This window comes from Lolium rigidum, chromosome 3 (assembly GCF_022539505.1).
Source record: "Lolium rigidum isolate FL_2022 chromosome 3, APGP_CSIRO_Lrig_0.1, whole genome shotgun sequence".
Classification (NCBI taxonomy): domain Eukaryota; kingdom Viridiplantae; phylum Streptophyta; class Magnoliopsida; order Poales; family Poaceae; genus Lolium; species Lolium rigidum.
Genome location: NC_061510.1, coordinates 374820495 through 374839373, shown reverse-complemented (window position 1 = coordinate 374839373; position 18879 = coordinate 374820495). Strand labels below are relative to the sequence as shown.

The 18879-nt window shown below is 49.0% G+C and overlaps 1 pseudogene; it reads left to right on the top strand.

Moving 5' to 3' along the window:
- The first annotated feature begins 9705 nt into the window (after positions 1–9705).
- Positions 9706–18580, top strand: LOC124704327 (annotated as a pseudogene).
- The last annotated feature ends 299 nt before the right edge of the window (positions 18581–18879 follow it).

Sequence of the window (18879 nt, the reverse complement as noted above, 5' to 3'; positions counted from 1 at the left end):
GTAAATTGCTTGCGTGCTACCTTTAAAATTTCATCCCTTGTCTTTGCAATACATAGCTCATGGGAAAGTAGCCTAAAAAAACTATTGTGGTGATGAATATGTCGCTTATGTATCTTATTTCTTATAAGTTGCTTGTTGAGCGGTAACCATGTTTCTGGGGACGCCATCAACTGTTACACTTTTGTTGAATATCATGTGAGTTGCTATGCATGTTCGTCTTGTCTGAAGTAAGGGTGATTTATCATGATCAAATGGTTTGAGTATGCATATTGTTAGAGAAGAACATTGGGCCGCTAACTAAAGCCATGTATCATGGTGGAAGTTTCAGTTTGGACATTAATCCTCAATCTCTTATGAGAATATTATCTGTTGTTGAATGCTTATGCATTAAAGAGGAGTCCAATATCTGTTTTCTATGTTGTCCCGGTATGGATGTCCTTAAGTTGAGATCTATCAAAAACGAGAAATCAAATGCGATCTATCTCCTTCGACCTTTGTACAGGCGGCATAGAGGTACCCCTTTGTGACACTTGGTTGAAACATATGTAATGCAATGATAATCCATGGAAATCCAAGCTAATTAGGACAAGGTGCGAGCACTATTGGTATTTTATGCATAAGGCTTGCAACTTATAGGATGTCGTATGCATAACACATATGAATTATTACTACCGTTGACAAAATTGTTTCTATGTTTTCAAAATAAAAAGCTCTAACACAAAAATAGTAATCCATGCTTCCCTCTGCGAAGGGCCTTTCTTTTACTTTATGTTGAGTTAGTTTACCTACTTCTTTCTATCTTAGAAGCAAACACTTGTGTCAACTGTGTGCATTGATTCCTACATATTTGCTTATTTGCATTCATCATATTACTTTGTGTTGACAATTATCCATGAGATATACATGTTGAAGTTGAAAGCAACTCGCTGAAACTTATATCTTCCTTTGTGTTGCTTCAAAACCTTCTACTAAGAATTTATTGCTTTATGAGTTAACTCCTATGCAAGTCTTATTGATGCTTGTCTTGAAAGTACTATTCATGAAAAGTCTTTGCTATATGATTCAGCTTGTTTAGTCATTATCTTTACCATTGCTTTGAATCACTTCATTCATCTCATATGCTTTACAATAGTATGATCAAGATTATGTTAGTAGCATGTCACTTCAGAAATTATTCTTTCTATCGTTTACCTACTCGAGGGCGAGTAGGAACTAAGCTTGGGGATGCTTGATACGTCTCCAACGTATCTATAATTTTTGATGTTCCATGCTAGTTTTATGACAATACCTATATGTTTTGCTTACACTTTATAACGATTTTATGCATTTTCCGGAACTAACCTATTAACAAGATGCCACAAGTGTCGGTCCTCGTTTTCGCTGTTTTTGGTTCCAGAAAGGCTGTTCGGGCAATATTCTCGGAATTGGACGAAACAAAAGCCCACGATCTTATATTTCACAGAAGGTTCCAGAAATGATGAACTCAGAAACCTACTGTTGATTGATTCCATAGTAGGTTTCTAAAAAGTACCAACACACACGAGCCACCGGCCACCTAATAAAGGAAAGGAATCCAAATCTCTTCTCTAATTTACCGCACTAACCAATTGCAGAGCGAGGGTTTCCTAACGTCATTGAGATGAAGTGCAGCAGCTGTAAGACCTGGTACAAGTGATGACCTTGTTGATAAGGGTCGAATGCGTAGTTCATTCGCTTTTATATCGAAAGAAAGGATGCTTCAGAACAAGGGGAGACGAGGAAGGGCAGCAGGGGACCCACACCATATGGCGGCGCGGGTGCCCCCCTGGCCGCGCCGACCTATGGGGAGGGAGCCCCCTGGCTCCTCCGACTCCGCCTCTTCGCCTATATAATCCCTCGCGACGTAAAAACCCTACACCAATTGACGAAACTCCAGAAATACTCCAGGGACGCCGCCGCCGTCGCGAAACTCCATTTCGGGGGACAGAAGTCTCTGTTCCGGCACGCCGCCGGGACGGGGAATTGCCCCCGGAGTCATCTCCATCGACACCACCGCCATCTTCATCGCCATCGCTGTCTCCCATGATGAGGAGGGAGTAGTTCTCCCCCGAGATTGAGGGCTCTACCGGTAGCTATGTGGTTCATCTCTCTCTCCCATGGTGTGATCTTTATGTGATCATGAGCTTTGTATCACTATTAATCTATGTGCTACTCTAGTGATGTTATTAAAGTAGTCTATTCCTCCTCCATGATGTAATATTGACAGTGTGTGCATCATGTAGTACTTGGCGTAGGTTATGATTGTAATCTCTTGTAGATTATGAAGTTAACTATTACTATGATAGTATTGATGCGATCTATTCTCCCTTTCATAGCTATTGTTGACGAGTGTGTATGCTATGTTAGTACTCGGTCTAAATTGCAATGGTCTATTATGCACTCTAGAGGTTACTTAAATATGAACTCCGGAGGTTGTGGAGCTTGTTTACTCCGGCTTGAGGTGTGCTTTTATAGCCCTACACAATGAATGGTGTTTGTTATCCAACAAGAGAGTGTGAGAAAGTAGCACAAGTGAAGAGAAGTTATTTATTTATGTGATCATTGTTGAGAGTGTCCACTAGTGAAAGTATGATCCCTAGGCCTTGTTTCTAAGCATTGAAACACCGTTTCCAACAAGTTCTCGCTACATGTTTGCTTGCTGCCATTTTTATTTCAGATTGCAATTACTACTTACAATCATCCATATTACTTGTATTTCACTATCTCTTCGCCGAACTAGTGCACCTATACATCCGACAAGTGTATTAGGTGTGTTGGGGACACAAGAGACTTCTTGTATCGTAATTGCAGTGGTTGCTTGAGAGGGATATCTTTGACCTCTACCTCCCTGAGTTCGATAAACCTTGGGTGATTCACTTAAGGGAAACTTGCTGCTGTTCTACAAACCTCTGCTCTTGGAGGCCCAACACTGTCTACAGGAATAGAAGCGTGCGTAGACATCAGTCACTCACCCAACATTATATCAATCAGCGAAAGCAAGTTATGCTAGACATAGAAAGGTTAACAAAAGGTCTAAGGGGCCAGAAGCATAACGGCGACATCCCATTCCGCAGCACCAAGCTGCTGTCTAGGAGCCCCAAGTTACTCGTCGATGTCAAGGTAGTAACCACCATCTATCGGAGCGACTTCGTCTGCAGCAGAAATGTAACAAGCTGAGTAAAGGGACTCAACAAAGACTTAATACTACCTGTTAGCAAAGCGGGTATGCGAGGCTTTATGTAGAGCTTCTTTTGCGTCAAGGCAGATTTTATTTTTAAAACAAGAGTGAGTAGAACATTTAAAGGGGAATAAGAGAGCGATATCACTAGCTCTATTGATCATCATATTGTATTCACCAAATCATCATCATCATCTGGAACTACTCACCTCGGATCACCACCTCGAAACCCTACACGAGGGATCCTTATTCACACAGTTGCCAACTTATATGATTAGGTTCAACTTTTCTATGATCACATCATCCAAGTCATCCATAACCGTGGACACGGCTTTTCGAAAGGATTTAACCCTGCAGGGGTGTACAACTTTGCCCACACGCGACGACCGTCTCCATTAGCCACATGATGCCCTTCAGATTGGGCACTGGCAGAGGGGTGATCGCCTACAACCTTTACCTTACCTTGACCTATCCCATGATCCAAGCCAAAAGGTTTTAGTTCGTCATCCTAAGAAAATCGTTTTCCGACGCGGAACCGTTTATTGTGTGAGGAGGTTCGTTTTCCTCGGAATTGTAACCCCAGCAGACTCGATCTAACCACACGGGACTCTAACCCCCAGCCAACCTCAGCCACGTCCCTGTATGTATGCACCTCTTTGCAAACGTTTTCACACAATCATGAGTATGCCAAATGGAACGCCCAAACTAGGTAGCTCATGGATAGATCTAAGAAAGTTAGTGAGTCGACGGGAGTCCCACCACATCCGATGTGTGGTTGTACGCTCTGTCTTGGATCAATAGACAGGAACTTGGGTCCTAGGGTGACACAAACGAAACAACCCACCACATCCCAATATGGCCTCTCGTTTAAGCCTTTAAGCATATTCCACAAGCATCTCCATACTTACCATGTAACCCTGTCATCCTAGATTCATGTAAGGCTCCGGTCCGAAGACCAGAGTAACAACGTAAGAACTAAGCATGGCTAAGCCTAACAAATATACATGCTTTAGCGGTGCACACAAGCCAAACCTAGTTATGCTAGGAGCAGTGGATCAAGGTGTTTAGGCTACAAGGATAGAACATGCAACTGATAGGATGAGTTCCTGCATAATCTGTACTAGTCGGCCAGGATAAATTTCTGAACCTAATACCTATTTGGAGGCTAAGAGAACTCTGTTGAATAAATATACAGAAAACTGACCTTTTTCACCTCTAACCAAGTTTGCAAACTGCAGCACGAATATGCTTTACAAACTGCAGTGGGTGCTTGTAGGATTAGATACCCAAGCAAGCGGTGAGGGCATCTCCAACCGCGCGACCCAAACGGACGCGCTGGGCCGTCCGTTTTAGGCTGTTTGGGTGACCGAGCGGACGCGCGGACGGAGCCCCGCGTCCGCGCGTCCGTTTGGGTCGCGCGGTGCTCCCAACGCGCGGACGCAGCACATAATCGAGGAAATAGAAAAAGAAAAGTAAAAATGCGAATTTGAACGAAATTTGATTAAACATATGCCCTATTTTGGGCAAATTTGTACATAGCCCTATTTTGGGCAAATAACTAACAAAAGAAGTCCTCTATATGGGCTTTAAAATTTAAACTAAAAACCCTCTATTAGGGTTTGGTCGACGGCGCGGTGGTCGCCGGTGCGCCGCCTAGCCCTTGTGGGCGTTGTTGGCGTCGACGAGGTCCCCGGGCGGCGAGGCACAGTTGTGGCTCGACCGCGCCGGGGACTCCGGCCACAGAGACCACAGGGCCTCCTCCCAGGCCGAGTGGGGGTCCGGAGCCGCCCGAGGAAGCGGCAGCGCACGGAGCAGCGCCTCCTCCCTGAGGCGTTGCTCCCTCTCCTGCCAGGCGCGGCGCCTGGCCTTCTGGCGCCGCTCCTCCTCGGCGCGGCGCCTCGCCTCCTCCCGCCGCGCCGCTTCCTCCTCCTCCCGTCGCGCCTGGCGGGCCTGGGCGTACAGCTCCCAGCCCTCGGCTTCCTCGACCTCCCGCCGGGCCGCTTCCTCCATCTCGGAGGTGCGAATGGCCGCATGGAGGTGCGGCCATTTCGCGTCCTCCTCCGCCACCGAGATGAGCAGCGCGGCGCGGAGGTCGGGGTCCTCCTCTGAGGACTCGGGCTTGGGCTCGAGCAGCGGCGGCGGTTGCGGCAATGCCGCGCCGACGCAGGTGGCCTCTCCGATGTGGAGGCCGTCCCGGTTGCCTCCGGATGGCCGTAGCGCCGGCGGACGACGGCGGCTGCTGCTCGCCTCGTCGTCGTTGGCTCCGGGAGCGAACCGTCGCGTCGGGGCCATGGCGGCGGTTTCGCTCGGGGAGTGGAGTGGGGACTGGAGTGGAGGGACAGATCCCCTCCAGTCCCCATTTAATAGCCTCCCCGGTCACCGACAGGTGGGCCCAAGGGAGACGAGGCGACAAGCACCCGGACGCGAGCGGACGCCGCGTGCCATCCGCGGCCACGCAAACCTAGCCCAGATTTGAGCCGGGTTTACGTCGTTCCGGATGCCGCGGCCGTCCGCTTTTGCGGTGTGTCCCCACGTTGGGCCGCTTTTTTGTCCGGCTCAACTCATCCGGACGCGCGTGCGCGGGATGGGTCGCCCCTTTGGAGATGCCCTGAACCAAATGGTTTCCGAGCTGATTAGGAAGCAGAATAGCAACATGCAAACAACGAATTTCTGCCATAAAAGAGAAGTTTGCTTCATGGCATTAAAACTACCAGCTTTACCTGAACTAGAGGGTGCCTAACTCAGGTTGAGGATGGGGCCTGGCCTCCTAATTGGATGCCGTGCGGCAACTGACGGGACGTGCACCTGGCTGGTGGGGGTTGGCAGCTCAGCCACCGCCGGTGCGTGTCCCGCCTGTGCCTTCGTCTGATGCGGAGCAGACTATGGAGATCCGGCGCAGTCGGATGTACCTGCCGTTGGACCTTCGCGTTGACCCTGCCTACATCGTCGACTCTGATTGATGGCTCAACTTAGGGCATCTCCAGCGGCGCGACGCATTTCGGACGTCCGAAATGTCCGTTTGCGTCGCGCGGCGGACGCTCAACAGACCGTTTTTGTCCGCGCGTCCGTTTGCACCTGGGGGTGGCTCCAGCGGGCCGACGCATTTTCGCGTTTGCATCAATTTATGAAGTTTCTAAACAACAAAATAAGGAAATCAACAAAGTCATAGTTATTACATTTAAAAGTCGACATGAAAATAAGATAGTATTTCTCTAGGCATGATCTTCATGGTCAGCCAATGTCCACGGATGCTCAATCAGATCCGTTTGCAGCTGTTTGGAGACGTTCTCGTCAGTGACTTCTACATTCCTATGTAGATAGTCCTGCCAAGACGAAGCTCTAGGAAGTGGCGCAACCAGCTCACCTTGGAAATCCCATTGGTTCTCATTGCGACCATCAGGACGCTCGTTCTCAACGATCATGTTGTGCATGATCACGCAGCATGTCATCACCTCATGCATGGTCTTCAGCGACCATGTTCTTGCCGGGTGACGGACAATTGCCCACCGAGCTTGGAGCAGACCAAATCCGCGCTCCACATCTTTCCTGCAAGCCTCTTGCATCTTGGCAAACCTCCTCGTCTTATCGAAGTTTGGATTACGAACAGTCTTCACCAATGTGGCCCAGTCAGGGTAGATGCCATCAGCAAGATAATATGGCTTGTCATATGCATTTCCACTGATCTCATAGCTCACCCGGGGAGCTTTACCTTGCATGAGCCTGTTGAAAACCGGTGACCGGTGCAACACATTGATGTCATTGTTGGAACCGGCCATACCAAAGAATGAATGCCAAATCCATAAATCTTGAGATATGACAGCTTCAAGAATGACAGTTCTTTCCTCCTCATGCCCGCTGTACGCACCCTGCCATCCAAATGGACAGTTTTTCCACTGCCAGTGCATGCAATCTATGCTGCCAATCATTCCTGGGAAGCCTCTAGACTCGTTGATAGACAGGAGCCGCCTTGTATCCTCAACAGTTGGCTCCCTACAGTAATACTCTCCGAACATGGCAACCACGGCTCGGCAAAACCTGTACATGGCCTCAAGACAGGCGCTCTCACCCATTCGAAGATACTCATCGAATATATCCGCAACCATTCCATATGAGAGCATGCGAATAGCCGCGGAGCATTTTTGGTAGGAGGTGAAGCCTAACGCACCTGTTGCATCGCGCCTGCATTGAAAGTAGGGGTCGTAGTTTCTGGCGCCCCGTAGAATGACCAAGAGGTCCCTTGACATCCTGTATCGGCGCCGGAAATATTTTTCCGGGAAGATCGGATTGGTGAGGTGGAAGTAGTCCTTGTGGAGGCGGGCATGCCCTTTCACTCTGTTGCGCGGCAGGTTTTTGGAGCGCCCCTTCACAGAGCCCCGGTGCTGCGGCCCCGGGTTAGAGGTGAACTCGTGGATCATGGAGGCCGCAGTAGTTGCCAATGTCTGCGTCGACTCATCGGACTCCTCGTTGGAAGAGGAGTCGACGACCTCCGCGCGGAACTTGTCGAACATCTGCCACATGTCCATCTGCGTGGGTACAAACTGCGGATCAATGGCCGCGCACAATAGCGCCGAAAACACGAGTAGAAACCTACCGGCGCAATTGACCGAACAGGTCGTGGGCGGCGCGGAAGGGCGGCGCAACCGGGAGCGTTTCGCCCGAAAACAGCCGGCAGGTACGCGGCGGAGCCAAGCCCGATTATGCTCCTGCTCTCCCGCGCGGCAAGAACGCAGCCGGCGGCAACTACTGTGGCGCTGCGGCCGGACGGCGGCGGATGGGGTTGGGGTGGTGGCGACGCACTAGGGCAGCAAAGAAGGGGAAAAAGAAGCAAATCGAAGCGGTCGATTTCGCTGTCCCTGACATGCGGGACCGGGTAAGAAATGGAGGACGCTCCGCGCGACCGCCGAGCGTCCGCGGAGACGCAAACCTGACGCATATTTGGGCCAGGTTTGCGTCTTCGCGGACGGCCCGATCACTTTGCGTCGCCCCGCTAGAGCAGGCCCCAAACGCATTTCCGGTCACGGCGGACGAAAACGGTCGCTGAGCGTCCGTTTGCGTCGCGCCGCTGGAGATGCCCTTACGCCGGTTCGATATGGATCCGAGAAGTAAGGCGGGATTCCTCGGTGACCGGGAATACCCATTTGGTCTTACCTCTGCCGCCTACACGTCTAGATATGAGGCTTGGGCAACCAACACAAAAGACATGATGGGTGTGTTTGGATTGTGCCTACACCTGCCCTACCAAAATTGGTTAGCCAATTTTTTGGCGTGGGATTCTGCCGCCCACAGGTTGCCAAAATTTTGGTTAGAATCACTGAAGGAAACTACTAGTCCAAAGGCAGCCAAATAATTGGCAATGAACCAAACAGTTGGAAAGATATTTGGCATGACCAATTTTTTGGTAGGGTGAGTTGGGGCCACAAACCAAACAGGCCCGATATGTGCATGGATTTGACCCAAATTGCCGGCCTAGTTGGCAGCCAGTGCGCTGATCGGCCACCGGTTTCCCAATCGGTGGCTATCCGACCAACTGAGTTACAGATTCGTAAAATTTTGAAATCGCATATTAATTGTTAAATTGATGAAAGAACATATTGTTTAAAAAATAAATCACTCTATCGGGTGTCCCTTTCCGGCTTGGCTCGGTCGAAAATATCTGGGTTGCACGGCATATGCACCACACAGGTGTCCAGCGGCCACGGCCCACGGCACGTCGGCACCCACCACCGCTTGAGCGGCTGTGTATAAAGGACGGCGAGGATAAGCAGAGCGCGGAACAATTCGGAGCGCTTGGTGAGAGCTAGCAGCCAATCGTGTGTTCCTCCGGGGTGTTTCCCCGCACGGCCGACGAGAGAAATCGGAGCGGGAGCGCCGGCGAGGAGCACTGAGCGAGCGGGAACGCTCACGAGAGAAATCGGAGAGTTTGCCGGCTGTCATCTGAGAATTGCACACCCGGGGCATCAGCTGGGCAGCAGCCAGCCAGCACGGCGGCGCGGCACCGTATCAGCGGATGGCTTCGGCGCGCGTGGGTGCCGTCCGGCAAGGAAGCCGCGGGCGACGCGTGATCACTGCGAGGACTGTGTGTGTGGCGGCGTTCCGCTGTGCGCGCAAGGGAGCCGGTCGTGGCCTTGGCAGCCCGCACGTAAACAAGAGTGGCCGTACGGGCCATGGTTTCTTGCACATTTTGGGCCGACGCCTCGGAGCTGGCCCAGGCTTCCCGGCGAACGTCCTCCGTCCATGCCTCCGGGGCTGCAGCACACCGCACAGACCTTCGCTCTGTAGCAAAAAAGTGCTCCCATGCCGCATAAACAACTCCACGCTCCGTGTCGAGCTCAGGCGGCGGTACACGGCGACAGGCAGCGAGAACGCCGGCCTCGCCGAAATATCTCCTTCCTCCTCAGCTCAGGCAGCGCCACACGGCGACACCGCCGGCCTCCCCGAAAATATCTCACCCGACCGCCGCCACTGTGCGCGCCACGCGTCCAGCCAACTTGGCGAGCTTTCCGCGCGACGTCGGCGGTCAATGGCCCGCAGGTTGAGAGAACGCGACAGAGCCAGCGGCAATAAGATAAGCGGCAACTTGTGCGACGCTTCCAGAACCCTCCTCCCCATCCGGACCTTCCAGAACGCTCCCCCGGCCCCGCCACGTCACCGCTAATAAGATATTCCGTCGTGGAGGGGAAGATAGTTCCAATCCTTCCATTTCCAGAACCGTCTGGAAACTTCAGAATCGGAATCGGAAGCTGGGGGCGAGCTGTATAAATGGGCGACGACCGCGTGCTGGCCCGCTCAAAGTACGAGTGAAAGGGATAGGGCTCTGTATTTTCTCCCTGCCTCTATGGTCCCTAATCCTTTCCTCTTCATCAATCCATCTCTCCACTCCACTTTTACTCTCTGATCTCCTAAATTGGTCCAGCAGCATTGCCAGTTCGGCAATTTTGGACAAGATCACTTACTTCTGTGCTGCTCCACTTCTTCAAAACAACACTCTTTTCCCATTCATCTTCCGACGATACTTGATGGGTCAGTTAGCATCTTAATTGCTTCACGAAACTCTCTTCTGTATCTGATTCAGAAAAGGTCATTTACGTCTGTGGAGGGCGAATTTTGTTAGCCAAGAACGCCCCCATCAGTTTGCCCGCTTCTTGATTCCTTCTGGGCCTCTTTTTTTTTTTACATGGTGCGACTAGCGGCGGTCTGGCGTCATCAATCCCCTCTCTTCCATCACTAGATTTTCTGTTTGTTCGCTTTTGCATTTGTCTCTGTCTTTGTTTCGCCATGGATACCTTCAGGTTCAACGGCATTGTCAAAGACGAGGAATTCGGTTACTTCTCGGGAGCTGCAGCGGGTGGTTATTCGCCGTCATCTTGGGCCGGCGCCGCCGCCGATAGCTATCCGCCATCCTCGTGGGCCGGCGCGGGCGCCACAGAGGATGTCTATTCGCCGTCTTGGTGGGGTGGCGCCGCCGCCCTGGCGGAGTTGCCCCGGCCAATGGACGGTCTCGGCGAGGCCGGCCCGACGCCGTTCCTGAACAAGACGTACGAGGTGGTGGACGACCACACCACGGACACCGTCATCTCCTGGGGCTTCGCCGGGAACAGCTTCGTGGTGTGGGACGCGCAGGCCTTCTCCACCATTCTCCTCCCGCGCTATTTCAAGCACAGCAACTTCTCCAGCTTCGTCCGCCAGCTCAACACCTATGTAAATAAGCCTAATGACGTCTGACGGGTAACAAACGCAAATTGAACCTGATGTGCTTGCATCGAGGTTGCAGGGGTTCAGGAAGGTTGATCCGGACAGGTGGGAGTTCGCGGCGGAGGGGTTCCTGCGGGGCCAGAAGGAGCTGCTGAAGACGATCAGGCGTCGGCGGCCACAGTCGAGCACGCCCCAGCAGCAGCATGAGGAGCAGTTGGGTCACGACGGCGAGGAGCACCGTCTGCAGCGCGACAAGAGAATCCTGATCGCGGAGGTTGTGAAGCTGCGGCAGGAGCAGCAGGCGACGCGGGAGCTGATGAAGGTCATGGAGACGCGCATCTCTTCCACGGAGCAGAAGCAGCAGCAGATGACGGTGTTCCTGGTTCGTGCAATGAACAGCGCGAGCTTCCTGCAGCTGCTCGTGGACCGGCAGGAGCGGCGGAGGGAGCTCCAGGACGCGCTCTCCAAGAAGCGCCACCGCCCCCAAATCGAATACGTCCCCGCACGCAACGGCGAGACCAGCAGCAACGCCCGCTACAGCCCCGCAGCGGTACACGGCTACAGCCCCGGGCTCGCGGACGGCCGCGGCGGCGGCGAAGACACGGAGAGCTTCTGGATGGAGCTGCTGAACGTGGGCCTGAAGGAGAAGCATAGAGGAGCAGGGGCGCACTACGTCAGGTGCTAGAATTGCCGGCACTTTCTTGCCGGCACTTCTCAAATGTGCCTGTATTTGTAATCTTTGCCGGCATTTTTTGGGTCTGTGCCAGTAATTCTCATCGATTTCTCGGCAAATTTTCAAAAGTGCCGGCAATGCTCAGTATTACCGGCACTTTATCGAGTGCCTCCAGATGTTTTCGTGGCAAATCTTCAAAAGTGCCGGCAATGCTCAGTATTACCGGCACTTTATCGATATGCCTCCGCGATGTTTTCTTGGCAAATCTTCAAAAGTGCCGGCAATGCTCAGTATTACCGGCACTTTATCGATATGCCTCCAGATGTTTTCGTGGCAAATCTTCAAAAGTGCCGGCAATGCTCATTACAGCATACATGTAACTCGCCAGCAATTTCTTTCGCCGGCAAATCCTCAAAAGTGCCGGCAATGCATCACAGACATACAAAAGCATCACATACATCACAGATATAGCAGTAAAGATGCATCACAGGCATCACAGAAATAGCAGTAAGATGCATCACGAGCATAGCAAGTAAGATGCATCACAGGCATCACGAGACATAGCATGTCGGGCATTACATACAAAAGCATGTCGGGCATTACATACAAAAGCATCACAGGCATCTTAAGTAGCATGCCCATCGGTAGGCATCAAAAGTAGTTCAGCAGTTCAGCACTTACTTCAGACAACTTAGACAACTAACAGATCCATAGCAACTAAGACAACTAATACTCCATAACTAACTCGGATGACTCAGTGGAAGTTGAGCATTTACTACGATGACTCGGATGAATCGAGTCATCACGACTCATCGGTAGACTCGTGGATCATCGAGCAAGCTTACCTTTCATGTCAACGTAGAATTCAAAGATGCGGATGGCTCCTTCTTTGATCTCATAAGTATTCATAGCCTTTGACCAACCGAGTTGCTATGATTGCATTCTTGGCCTTCCCTTTGCCATCTTCATGGTCACTTTAAAGCGTGCATTGTCTGTCGGTGTACTCTAGAGAAAGAGTAACGAGCATTGCCAGGAGCATCGTCAATGAACCTTTTCGGGTACTTGGCAGTGAACTTCTTTCCAATATCCTCGTCAACCATACAATGTATACAATCAGTTCCAATCAGCAACGATAATAGCATTCTTATAGTACTCAACAAGCAATGAAGGTTAGGTTTTGTATTTTTACCGACTTGCATTTATTCTTTATCACTGCTGACTTGGTCATCCCGTAGACATAGTACTCAAATTCCTCTCGTTGGAAAGTGGTTGCGAGTGCTCATTAAGGAAATCGACTTGACCTTTTGTCAAGTACATGTCATTTCCAAACATGCAGTGCTCATCAAAGTCATGGCTCCCACTTACCAGTGGCCCTAGTTGTAACAAAGAGAAATGTGATTGTTAAGTAATGGAAGCCTACATTAATAAAAATAAATAAATAACCACATTGATGTTAACCAACATTGATGTTAACCCACATTAGACTAGAGATGATGTTAACCAACAGGAAGAAGAAGGAATCAATTGCAATTTCATACCTCTGAAGACCCCAAGGGATTGACAATCCACGATCGAGTTGTCACACATGGTAGCGTCTGAGCTTGAAGAACCGGAGTCACAAGCTTGGATCACTGTCAATTTCAATTGGATTGTCTTTTGTGGATCCCATCTAGAAGGTTGAAGTTATAATATTAATAGACAACTCAAATTAATATCAAAACAATATGAAGACAGACAGACAGTAATGCATATTAACCGAAGACAGAGAGCAACTAGATGGTTGGGCTTCATTTGCATGTACTATTTTCTAAGGCTAGGAGCTAAACCAACAAGATAATAGGAGGAACTGATCCAGACATAATTAAACCACTTCAAACAGTTGCATATGTTTTTATACTTATTTGTCCTATGCTACTGCTTATGTATCTGCATATCTCAATACAATTATCACCAGACAATTGGTAAACAGAGACGGTTTCTATTGCTTTGTAACTCATCCAACAAGAGCAAATGCCATGTTTAACAAGTCATTATCACCAGACAATTGGTAAACAGAGACAGTTTACGATAGTGATGCACATGCCGGTACATGCAATCAAAGACCACCCAATGAAACCCTAGATAATTAAACCATCGAAATCCTAGAAATTCTTCATAAGCATAATGGCTTTCATATGAACTATGATTCCCTATTATGCAAGCAGAGATAGGCAGCCAACAAGATTAAGCCAAGTGTGTGAGCAACCGGTTAGTAGCAAGGCTACTAAGGTAATGGATTTACCAACAACGGATAACCATCACTATCGGTAGGAATCAAAACTTAATCATCTGAACCTCACTATTCGAGTAATGGATTCGGACTTTATTTATTTCCAAAGTATCCATGGAAACATCAAATCATGCAAAGCAAAACACTTAAGCATCACTTGCATATGCAGTTCATCGATAATCCATTCATCCAGGATGGATTACATAACAAATCCATGCATGAATTATGCAAAGGTATCACCGTAAAGCAACAGGAACACATATTCAGATGCATAAGTAGCATCGGTAGCATGCATCGGTGAAGACAACAGCCTAGCAATTCATCCATATAAGCGTAGGATCAAGCCAAGAAGTATAGGATAGCATCAATAAGCCGAGTACATGCAATCCAGGATCAAGATCTTGGAATGGGGATCAAGGATCAAGATTTGGAATGGAGAGTTGTACCTTTCCTCGCCGGTGTTGCCTTGGATGTGTTCGCCGGCGTTGCCTCCGACGTGTTCGCCGGCGTGGTCTCCTCCTTCCGGCTCCTCAGCTCCGTCTCCTCCTTCGGAGTGTCCAAGAAAACCCTAGCGAGTGGGGGAAATGAAATCTAGATCTTGTCCGGCGGAGAGGAAGAGACAATATATCCACTTCTTATTTTGCGGCGTGGTCCCTGCGTTCTTTCTCACTTAAACACTTTCGTCCTCCCACGTCGACGTTTATTTTGCAAAAAAGCCATTCGTTATTTCTCACTTAAACACTTTCGTCCTCCCACCGCGGCGTTGCCTTAAATAACTCTCTCTTCCATTCGTGCTCTCCTTTCGACAGAAAAAAAACCCTAGCTTTCTTCCTCCTTCGCCACCGCCGCCGTCGCCGTTCTTCCTCCTTCGCCACCGCCGTTCTCCCTCGCCGACCGCCATGGATCCTTCTTATCCGCAATGGCCGTTCTCCTCCGGTCTTTCTCTCCGTCGCAAGCATGCGGAGCCATCGCCACCGGTGCAGCCACCCGGCACCTTCACGCCGCAAGATCACGCCGCCGTCTCCGTCACCGCCACCGGTGCAGCCACCGGCCAGCTTCACGCCGCAATATCACGCCGCCGTCTCCGTCGCCGCCACCGGTGCAGCCACCACAAGATTCAGGCCACAGGATCCCCAATCTTGGGTCGCCGTCTCCATCTCTGGCGCAACCACCGCAAGCTCCTCACCGCAAGCTACCCGTCCCAAGATCTACCGGAGCAGGTCCCTATCGCAGGCCCTTCGCTGCCCCATCTCCGTCACCATCTCCTTCGCAGGTACTGACATCATCTTCCCCTCAATTTTCTCTCTCGATTAGGTAGATTTAGAAGCTCGTTTATGTCCTTAGAGGATAGACCGCCCCTACATTTCATCATCTCCGGCGCAGGCACCACGAGCTCCCCTCCGCGAGACCGTCACCATTCCGCTCTCACCAACTCGCCTCAACATTTCCCTCCCCGGAGTCCACCGCCACCGGACAGATTCACAACATCTCCGTTTTACGACCTGCAACCACCGGAGGCGAAGGACACCGAGGAGTTGGTGCATCCCACAGGTTTGTTTCATGAAAATTTTGATTGCCAACATGGTTTGCCATCATGGACACCGAGGAGTTGGTGCATTTCGTTCCTAGGCTAGGCAGAATGAGGAAGTGTATATTGGGTTCAGTTAACTTACGAGATGCATACCCCTTTCTTAGTTCAAAAATTTGTGTCAACAAGGATAGGTTACTTGGTGTTACCATTGCTTGAATGAATATGTTTGCTTGTACAGTTTGTTTTAAGACAACCTTGGTGATAATCAAGGCACTGTGACTTCTTCAAATCTGGCACTTGTCTTGATCTCAAGGCTATATGCTAAGTTGTTCGAGGAATGATTACTGCAATTTGCTTATGATTGTTTGTCCCTGTTGCATGTTTGAAATGTCTGTGCTGCTGCTTATCTTGAATTATTGACCCTAGTTTTCATCATCTTCTCCGAAGGAAGTAGTTGCCTGGCCTTGAGCATTAGCTTATTGTTGCTGACTAGTGATGTTCTTCAGCCTATATAGTGCAACAAATTCCAGTAAAATTGTCCACTTATGCCTGTCATTCTCTCTTTGCTACAGTGTAAAGTATCAACAGTTTCATGTCCACTTGGCTCCTAGATGGTCCTGTTAATTGTGTGCTCTGATTGTTTAAATGCAGGAAACTAGATCAACTGAAGTAACACATGCAAAAAGAAGCCAAAAACATAGTCATACCTCACAAGTTGGAGGATCTCAAGCCAAGGTAAAGTATCAACAGCTTCCATGTCCACTTGGCTCCTAGATGGTCCTGTTAATTGTGTGCTCTGATTGTTTAAATGTAGGCCACCACAACTCATGAAGATAGAAGAGCCAGAAAAATAAAGGATAGAAAGAGTGTGAAGGAACCTAATAGTTCTATACCAAAGGTATGAGCTGCTAACATTGGTACTTTTTAAAACTGGTAATTGAATCTACCACCTAATCATACATTCATGCGACATTTTTGGTATTTGACAGAAACAATTTATACCCATGAAACAACGTATAGCCGACAGGGTGTATACGACCGAGAAAGTATGTTTAGCCGAGAAGAAATGTTTACCAATCAAGAAGAAGGGAATCATTCAAAGACAACCTACAAGCATCTAGAGGCAAAGGTACCGACCCTCATAGAATGAAAAATACTCTACAGAATATGTTATAACTGAGCCTTATAGAAATAAATAACAAAATATGTTATCTGCAGACAGCTAGTGTGAACAAGATCATTAAATCGGTCAAAGTGGAGAAGGCACAAGAGAACAAGATGAAAAACAGTGAGGGGAAGAAGAAAAGGAACAAAGGGACGATAAATGTGACAAAAGGGATGGACGTCGCTTTAACTTCACCAACAAGTGAAACAATAGTGGCTCTTGGCACTCGTGCGGAATGCGGACACCGATGAGTACATAGAGGTTATGATCAACATGGTCTTGAAGAGAACCACGAGGTTACCACAAGCAAAGGGGAGAATGACGCTACTCGGTGAAGCCGAGGCACACTCAATCCGATGGCCAAGGAAGAATGTAAGTTACACTTGCCTCTTGATCAATACTCGTAGAGTCAATACTCGTAGTGTCATGAAAAAAACCATGTGAAACATGATCAATACCTGTAGTGTCATGAAACAACCATGATTGTAGTATTGGTGCACTCGTCGATATTTAGAGGAACTTCCATATATCGGGATTCTCGCTTCCATGGATACCCAAACAATTGCTTGATAACTATCTAATGCTTTAACTATCTATGCATGTTGCACGACAAGCCGTGGTGTTTCTCCTCACCATGTACTCGGTGGTTGCTTATAGTTGGAAAAGCATGTGTATTGATACGAGTGACCTCCGTGATGCTTTCCAATCATCCTAGCCTAGCTTGTTGCCTATCGGTTGGTTGTTTGAAATGAATTGCTTTGCGGTAATGACTCTATTACTTCTGTTTCTCAAGCTATAGGGATGCCAACTATTGTTGGGGACCATAGCTTCATTTTGAACCTTGTTGGGTAATGCTTGCGAGTCGATGCGAAGAAGTGGACATGACTCATGCATCAATTGTGAGCAGCATGGACAAGAACTTGCGCATTCATTCCGGATCGGATGGTAGGGTGTTGACATTGCAGGAGCAAGCAGCGAATCGGGATAAAATTAGGAGAACGAGATAACCTAAATGACAAGTCAAAACCCTGACGGAACTAAGAGGAGGAGAACCTTCACCTTCAAGTCAAAAGCCTCCATAGCTTCTCCGAGTCCGAGCTGATGAATTGCTTGGATGATGTGTGACCAGGCTGGATGATGCTTTCAAGCTGATGAATTTGTATGTTATCTAATGATGGATGATGCTTGGATGATGTTGATGACTCGCTTATGACTGAATGCTTGTAAGTTATCTCGATGCTTGGATGATCATGTTTATGACTGCTTATGATCGAATTCCGTTTATGACTCGAATGCTTGTTTGTGTAATTGTAAGTTAAATACCTGGATGTTTCAAAGTGTTGATCGAATGCTTATGACTGAATTGTAAGTCAAATGATTTGATCGAATGTTCATGAATGCTGCCTACAAAAAGAAACAGCGGCATTAGGCCTATATGCCTGAAAACAAATTTGGAGGCATTTGCGTAAATGCCGGCAAAAGCTTTGAACGGCATTTCCACCTTGTGCCAGAAAAAGGTTCCGCGGCGTCACCACCTTGTGCCGTGAAAAGATTCGGCGGCATCTCCGGAAAGTGCCGACAAAAACCTTCCACGGCACAATCGAAAAGTGCCTAGGCAAAACTCTTAACGAGCAAAAACCGATCTGCACTGAAATAGCTATTGCGGCACCCGTATTTGTGCCTTGAATTACATACCGCGGCATCTCACGAAAAATGCCGGCAAAGAGCAATCTCGACTGGAATAAACGCAGCACTTTTTTTTGTGCCTCGAAAAACCTTTGCCGGCACTTTTGGTGCCTTTGCCGGCACTTTTTTGTGCCGGCAAACTGGGTACCTGACGCAGTGGCGGAGGAGACGCCGAGGACGATGAGGTGGACGAGCTGGTGCAGAGCCCTGTACCATCTCAACCCGAACCGGTCCCATGAACTGCATCCAAGCACGGCAGTTATATTTATTTAAACGCAACTACGCAAGCAGTCATCCTAATTTCATAAGTATTTTTAGTCAAGGGCCTCAACAGGTAATTCCACTCGAGTTAAAGTTGCATGGTTGTCAATGAGGCAAACCACGGCTGTGACGGCCCATGTGAATATCCAGAAGCGTCATGATGTTATCTTTTTAATGGAAACACACTTGGATGAATCGCCGGCTGAATGTTTAAGAAGGAGGCTAGACATGAAATATAAGTACTGTCTGGAAATCCCGCAACAGAATGGTGTTTGACGCTGATTTCATGTCTACCCTATGCATTATAGCCCTGCTAGTAGACCATCTCCGACTTTGGGTCGTTCGCGCCCTCTCTAGGGTTGACACGAGCGCTCTGCTTGCTTGGTGCCAGGCCATCTCTTAGACT